Raw genomic sequence first — 7,847 nt, forward strand, 5'->3', positions numbered from 1 at the left:
ATGTAGTTTTGAGCGGAGTGGGGCTGTGCCCTCCTCCCCACGGTCACCGGCTCTGGGAGACACCTGCAGCAAACATGTATTGGGCGCTTAGTGTGTGCCAGGCTCTATGATGGCCGCCGCCCTCCATCGATCTTTGACTCTTCACAAGTGTCCGGGCAGCACGGAGACAGCTCAGAAGGGGCTGAGGTGGGATCAAGAGCCCCCGAGTCGTGTCTACCAAAGTCCTCACACTTGGGCCTGGACTTAGACTATTTTCTTTGCCTGTCTCTTCCCAGCCAATCTCCAAGTACATGCTTAATAAATGTTATACTAAGGGGTCAAACAGAGTGGGAGGTTGTTTTTTTTTTTACTTTATTTTTGATACAGAGAAAGACAGAACGTGAGAGGGGGAGGGGCAGAGAGAGACACAGACTCTGAGTCAGGCTCCAGGCTCTGAGCTCTCAGCCCAGAGCCCGACAAGGGGCTTGAACCCACGAACCGTGAGATCATGACCTGAGCCGAAGCCAGAGGCTTAACCGACTGAGCCGCCCAGGCGCCCCCAGAGTGGGAGTTTTAAGTGAGCTCGTGAAAATGACCTAACGTCACCTCCTCGGCTATGTTTGGTTAGCCCCCTGTGTCCGCTGAGTGGTAAGTAGCTCCAGGCCCTATGAAAGGTCGGGCAGAGTGTGGCTGCCCAGCTCAGGAAGACTGCGTGGGATCGGATGAATCCTGGAGTCCTGCAATCCTAACCTCTGTATTTCTCTGCCCCTCGATACTGATAGTTCAGAACGTATTCGAGCTTCCGCTCGGCAAACCTGTGCTCCGTGCTTCCCCGTTCAGGTGCTGAGCACAGCGTCATGTCCAAGAGGGCTCCTGCGACGTGCGTCCCGGGAGGAAGAGCCGGCTGGGAAACACATCAACGCGCCGGGTCAGCAACACGCAGACGGAGAGAAAATCGAGGAAGAGCGTGAAGTAGGACCAGATGAGAACCGCAGGCCTGAGGACCAGCGCAGGCCTCTCTGAGCAGGTGACAATTCATTGGAGCAGTGCAGGGGCAGCAGGAAGACGGAGCCCGGGGCTGGAGAGTCTGAGGGTCCCCGAAGCAGCAGGGGGCAGAGCGGGTGGGGCTGCGGAGAGAGAGGAAGGCAAGTCAGGGCAGGCGCCCGCCAGGGGCTGGGCCTGTTCCCGGGCAGATGGGTCTCCCGTCCCAGCTGCGGCCTGGAGGGTGGGTTTGGTAGAGCCAGGGTGGGAGCAGGACACATGATGAGAAGATCTTCAAGGGGTCTTCCTCCCGAGAGCTGGCGGGGGCTTCGAGCGGGGTGACGGTCACGGGGGCAGAAGCGGTGGGGCTGTGGTTGCAGGCGGCCCTCAGGCCTTGCCGAGGGTGCTTCTCTCTAGGGAGCTACTGTCTCCCCTTCTCTTACTCCGTCTTGCACCCCTGGAGTAAGGGAATCACAACACAGAACCTCCTCGGGGAGCAGTGTGACCTCCCACCTCCCGGGTGCTCTAACCCTGCATCTGGTCTCCGGCTTCGCGGATAATGCTCAGTGCTGGCTCGTCGCACTGGCCTTAATCAGTCTTCGGGTGATGATTCCTGGGGAGAATCGTGGACATTGGCCCTGCTTCCATCAAGCCCAATCCCATCAGGGAGCCGGGCAGCAAGCAAGTAAATACACGGATCTAACATGACGTGTGTGCGGAGAGATACACAAGGTACGCAGGACACCCAAGGGGGCTGTCACCCTCCAAGAGCAGAAAAGGAAGGCTTTGGGGAAGGGACTATAGGAGCTGAAACTGGAAGGGAGGAAGGGGTGGGGGTGGGGAGCATGGAGCAGAGTCAGTGGCACGTGCAAAAGCTCTGGGGCCCGAGGGTCAGAGTTCCTTCCGGAAACCTTTACTGAGCAGATCACAGGGTGGGGGGGGGAGGGGAGCGAGGATGTGTTTGTCGCGGAAGGCATTCCTTGACCTTCTCTGGGTCATCTGTGAGGGTGAGGAAGCAAGTCAGAGGCTCGGAAAACAGAAAGGATTTGATAAACACTCCCAGACTATTCCTGATCCGAGGGAAAGTTACATTGCTGAGAATGCATGTTTAACTTAGAGATGGTGAGTTCCGTTAGAAGCCAGTGGTTTAGAAGAGTGACCCTTCAGTCACTTTTGGAACCTCTCTGCCAGCCCAATAGTAAGAGAGCATATAAAATCAGTCTAGCGTTTATAAGCACCCGCGGCACTGACATCCTCGGATAAGATTCCTGAGTGATCGTAATCGATGCCGCAAAAGGAGAGGAGAAATGCCCCAAACACTTACTAGCTGTCGTGTTAGCCTTGGGAACATTCCAGGGCTGTCGAAAGTCTGCCCCCAACGATTCAAAGTCGGTTTAAAAGAGAGTTTCCGTATCCCCAGAGCCAGGGAACTTACCTACTACATTTTTCTTTATTTAAAAAAAGAAAGAAAATGGACGGAACGTCTGGGTGGCTCAGTTGGTTAAGCATCTGACGTCTGACTTCGGCTCAGGTCATGATCTCGTGGTGTGTGAGTTCGAGCCCCGAGTCAGGCTCGGTGCTGACAGCTCAGAGCCTGGAGCCTGCTTCAGATTCTGTGCCTCCCTCTCTCCCTGTCCCTTCCCCACTTGCGCTCTGGCTCTGTCTCTCAAAAATAAATAAACGTTTAAAAAAAAGCAAATGGCTCATTAGGACTCATAAGAAGGAATTACCCACCACGATACCTATGACACTGTATTCATTTTTTTTTTCCTTTTACTATAAACTTGGAGCACCTGGAAGAAGCAGGTCCAACCTCCCACCCACCCCTGCCCTGCTTTTTAGGAGTTCCCTGGGGGAGAAACTGCCATGTTGCAAAACTCATGAGATGTCTGCCAATTAAAAAACGTTTTTTATCACCTGAAGCAACATGTGTGTCAAAGCAAAATCAAAACACAAACAGCAAAAGGGGAGGGGAAGGTGCTTAAGTACATACGGCTTCAAAACCAAAATAACTTTTCTCAATAAAAAGGTAACTGGGCCCTGATTTAAAAGAGAAGAAAAAATTCAAGCAGAGTCAACGGCACAAAAATTAAGACTTTTTTCTAAAAACGCTCAGGACGGAGAGGAAGGGGGTGGGGAGGTGGGACCTGGTATTAGTGCTCAGTCTCAGACGTGTTGAGACGTAACAATATCCAATCGCCTTCAACCCTGGGGATTTCTCCCCAGGAAATAATCTGAATGAACCAAGTGAGTTGTATAGACACAGATGTTCACTGTTTCATTATTCGCAATATTTTTAAGAAGTAAGACTCTTTTCTGGGGAGAATGGGTACAGGGTGTTGGGCGTCAGTCAAACAGTCCAAAGGCATGCAGAGTCCGGGAAGGTGTGGAGGATGGGGTAAGGGTGGGTGGATTGTGGGTCAGGTGGCGGTGAGCTGGTGCAGATAAGACAGGAGGAAGGCCTGACTAAGGCTGTAGCCTCAAGGTTAGAGAGGAGAGATTAGCCAAAGAGATATTTAAAGGATCATCTAAGGAGAGGAAGGAAGATTCTGGAATGATACTCAGTGGATGGTGGTGTAAGCAAGGACGGATGGAGAAACCAGGTGAATGAGTCTGGTGTCCATCTGTCTGAGGGGGGCTGGGGTGACGGGTGGAGCTCTGCTCGGGGTCTGTGAAACTTGAACCAGCCAAGGAGGAGCAAGGCAGTGATGTCCAGGAGGCCGTGGAGAATGTGGGTCTGGGCGGAGAGACAAAGGGGCTGGAGATAAACAGCGATAAATAAACGTTTCCCGAAAGAAACGCAAGGTCATCGTGGCTTCCCCCATTCTCTATCTTGGTCTTCGTCCTGCTGGGTCTCTCAGAGGAGCCGACGCTGTTGACTAGAGTCTTCTGGAAGGTCTCTCCTCCTTGAGTCCTTGAACACACACAGTCTTCCCCTTTTCTTACGTCCACATGTGCTTCTTTCCTTTTCATTAAAAAGATTTTTGAAAGCTAAATACTTCTCCCCAAGTAACCTAGGAAGTACAGCTAATTAAAAAGAAAAATTAAAGTCACAAGGGATTTTGACGTGCATTCTTCCAGCTCTTACCCTGCCAGTGTTGTTTGGGTCTCCTCCCCATCACACACACTCACACACACCCTGCCAGTGATCATTTTTCACAATTAAAATGGAATAATTATTTGCATTGCCCCTTCTCGAAAAAGCTGAGTAGTTAATGGATGTACTCACAAAAACACATTTTTACCAAAATGAGACCAGTTGGTAGGTAACGTTTTGTGGTGTCTTTTCCACGTCCACAAATCCATCATGAATCCTCTTCGCATATTCACGTCAATCTGCAGGAGCCCTTTTGATGTTACCTAGTATTGACTTTAACTGTGCGGCTGAGCCCAAATTTATCTCAAGCCTGCATTATTGGACAATTGAGGTATTTCTAATTTTTCTCTAATCTACTGCTTTCAACATGTTTTTAAAGCTTTTTTTAATGTTTATTTATTTTTGAGAGATAGAGAGAAACAGAGCATAAGTGGGGGAGGGGCAGAGAGAGAGGGAGACACAGAATCTGAGGCAGGCTCCAGGCTCTGAGCTGTCAGCACCGAGCCCAATGTGGGGCTCGAACTCACGAACTGTGAGATCATGACCTGAGCTGAAGTTGGACGCTTAACCGACTGAGCCACCCAGGCGCCCCTCAACATCTTTATATGTAAGTCTCCACCTGGTTCTTTGATGATTTCTTAAAAAAATTTTTTTAGGTTTATTTATTTTGAGAGAGAGGGTGTGTGTGTGTGTGTGTGTGTGTGTGTATGTGTGTGTGTGTGTTCGGGCACACACACACCTGTGGGCAGGGGAGAGGCAGAGAGAGAATTCCAAGCAGACTTCACACAGTCGGTACAGAGCCCCACGAACTCAGAAACCATGAGATCATGACCGAGGCCAAAATTGAGAGTTGGACACTTAATGACTGAGCCGCCCCGGCGCCCCTGAGTGACTTCTAACGACAGAATTGCCAGGTCAAAAAATGAGCCGAGTCTTCAGCTTTTGATGCAGGTCCACAAATTGTCTTCTGAAAAGCCTACCAATTTACACTTCCACTTTTTGCTGTATTCTAACTCTTCTCCTGTCACAAAACTAGTGCACATTACCTACAGACGAACACAGACAAGCAAAGAAAGAACTGTCCGGAGCCTGTAAGCCCAGGAGGCGGCTCTATAACCCCGCTTAGGTGAATTCGTCCTGTATTTGTCTAACAGACGCCGCTCCCGGCCGTGTGGCCCTTGCGTGAGTCACTTAGTGTCCCCACGCGTCTGTTACTCACCTGTAGGACACAGATGACGGGGTGGCATGGCGGGGGGGTCACCAGGGCACATGAGGAGCACGGAACCTGCGGCTGGCACATCATCGACCCGCAGGCCACGCTCCTGTGATTCTCCTCGCATCTTGCTTCCCTACCCTGGCTACAGACACCACCTCCCCTTTGTTCCGAGCGGACACTTCCAGCTCTGCTCTTGGACATAAACCTGGGCCCCAGTTACCGACTGCCTGGCCCGCCCGTGGTCGTTTGCTGGTGTCGGGGTTTCATTTGGTCCCAGGCAAACTAGCTACAAGCTCCCCCTCCCACGTGCCTGCCCCGTGGTGCCCCCCGCCATCTGTCCTCTGAGGCACCCGGACAGAAACCCCCAGAACGTTCCCTTCCCTTGCCTTCCCGCGGCTAACTGGACGTCAAGCACCCCTGTTGTTGTGCTATGCTGGGCGTGCCTGGAGCCGGACAGCCTGGGTTGAAATCCCGGCCCTGATGCTTCCACACTGTGGGTCCACAGCAGCTACTTCCCTTCTGTGAGCCTCAGCTTCTTCATCTGTAAGATGGGGCGGCGGCAGACTTACCACTTGGGTAAAGTAAGGTGTGGGTGCTCAGCAGCTCAAAAGAGGAAGAGCTGCAGTCAGAGTCATCGCCATTATCATCACTGTGTCACGCTCTGTCTCTGCTGTGGGTCGGCTGCAGCCCTGGCCCACGCAGAGCACTGATGCAGCCTCCAAACCCATCCCCGCCCCGCTCAGCCTTTTCCAGGTCGCATCTCGCTGTGCCTCCAGGGCCCCCTCTCCAGTGCCCGGAGCACTGTCCCTCGGCTCCAGACTCCCCGTGGCTCACACTCCCCAGCAAACCAGATGCTGACTTGTTCTAGCCCAGTTTCCACTGTCCCGTGTCTGGTTTGCAGCCTGGGCAAGCCCTGCCTGCACCCCACCCGGCCTGGCTTCCAGCTCCCCGGCTCCGTGTCAACCTTCTGTCTGCCTTTTCCCTTCCCCACCTGTCTGTGATGGCCCCACCGTGCAGACGGACACGGTTCCCCAGTCTCCCCAACACCCCCAGCCTGGCTCAAACGTGCCTCCTGGAATCTGCCTCCGCTGACCCACTCCTGGAACATTCTGCCTGCCCCCCCGCCCCCGCCCCCCCGAGCCCCACACGTGGTGTGCCCTCCACTTCATTTCACGGAGGGTGTAGTCCACCAGGACACCGGGCCTTCGGGACAACAGAGGCCCTTCTTTGCCCCCCTCTGCATGCACCGCCCCTGCCCCCCAGCTCCCTCCACAAGTCCACCACGTTTGTTTGTTAACTGCACTGTTAATCAGTAACATTGTTCGGGGGTTTGGACAGACACGAGTTTACCCACAGGCCAAAGGTTTTACAGAGTCATTTACCTGTCCTGTGACTTATTCTGAAAAGGACAGAGACTGGAAGCAGCTGCCATGCCCCTCAGCGGGCTGACGTGTCCCCAGATGCCCCGCATGCATGTGGCGTGACGCAGGCGTGCAGCGCCTGCGCTGTGACCAGTTTTCACAACTGTGCTGTGGGCACGGAGGGCCCCTCCCGGGCGTCGTCCTCACGCACGTGGAGGCAGGACAGCGGGGCCCACTCTCGCTCTGGGGCCGGTGGCCGAGCTGTCGCACAATGGGAGGGGTGGGGCTCAGACACACCGACCTGCCTTTGTCTCCCAGAGGCACGTAAGTTGCAAGTAAATCTGTTTCGTCCTGTTCAGAAAGATGAGGCAACGCGTCTAGAGAGGAAGTGGGGAGTTGCCGTAATTACTGCTACAAGCTAAGGAATGTCACGTCGCCTCAGTGTTCTTCACATTCCCAGAAGTACGTCTTGCTTGAAAAGGAGGCGGATGACTCAGTGTCCCTTGGCTTTCGCCAGATTAACCGCTGAGCCCGAGCGGCGCTAATGAGGACGGGCTGGTGGAAAGTGCAGTTAGTGTGAGTTGCCGAGATGGGCAGCGTGTCCCTGTATCTGGGGGCTGCCGGGGCCCTGGGCGCGTGGGGACCAACCCAGTGGACACCGTTCCGTTTGCTCAAAGCCGGGATAGGTGGCCCTCGGTTCCCGTCACGTTCCTGTGAACTCCCAGCTCTGCAGGTGTGCCGGACCAAACTCCGTGAATTCAGTCATGGTTCTGATGGTTTGCTTTGCAGAACTGGGGGTCTGTGTGTGGGGGGGGGAGTCTGTCCTTAGAACAGGTTCCTGTAATATGATCCTTCTCTTTTTTGGGGGAGGGGAGAACATAGAACTTTATTCTCACTTGGCTATTCCTTCCCGGTCTCCGTGCTTCCTCCCTCCATCATTCTCCAAACTAAACCTTTTTCTAGCAGAAAGACCTAGAAAATTATTTCAAGGGTAAGACTTTGGCAACTGTCCCTGAAAACGAAGCACCTGCTTTGCAGGGTTTTTGCTGTTCCAGCGGACGGCCACCTGTTCCTTCCCACCCGCCTCCGGGCGCCTGACTACGGGGCTAATGAGCCCTGACACAGGCCCGGCGGCCAGCCTGCCCTGCGCAGGCTCTGAGACCTTCAGGGGCCTCCTCTGACCCACGGTCCGCATCGGTCATCACCATTGGTC

At 53.8% G+C, this 7,847-nt stretch overlaps 2 long non-coding RNA genes across 4 annotated transcripts; one reads left to right on the top strand and one right to left on the bottom strand.

The window, feature by feature from the left end:
- Positions 1-467: 467 nt before the first annotated feature.
- Positions 468-7,194, bottom strand: LOC115299733. Of its 3 annotated transcripts, none has more exons than XR_003912306.1 (3): positions 6,656-7,194; positions 5,277-5,814; positions 468-1,106 (listed from the first exon to the last, which is right to left on the bottom strand). It is a non-coding gene; the product is annotated as an uncharacterized LOC115299733 (long non-coding RNA). The 3 variants fall into 3 exon arrangements; XR_003912308.1 differs by lacking the exon at positions 6,656-7,194 and adding an exon at positions 5,843-6,377 and having other exon boundaries at positions 5,277-5,348; XR_003912307.1 differs by lacking the exon at positions 6,656-7,194 and adding an exon at positions 5,843-6,377 and having other exon boundaries at positions 5,277-5,415.
- On the top strand, positions 471-2,457 carry LOC115299736. Its single transcript, XR_003912311.1, has 3 exons — positions 471-1,006; positions 1,528-1,692; positions 2,425-2,457. It is a non-coding gene; the product is annotated as an uncharacterized LOC115299736 (long non-coding RNA).
- Positions 7,195-7,847: the final 653 nt, after the last annotated feature.

Source organism: Suricata suricatta, chromosome 8, assembly GCF_006229205.1.
Source record: "Suricata suricatta isolate VVHF042 chromosome 8, meerkat_22Aug2017_6uvM2_HiC, whole genome shotgun sequence".
In the NCBI taxonomy this organism is placed as follows: Eukaryota; Metazoa; Chordata; class Mammalia; order Carnivora; family Herpestidae; genus Suricata; species Suricata suricatta.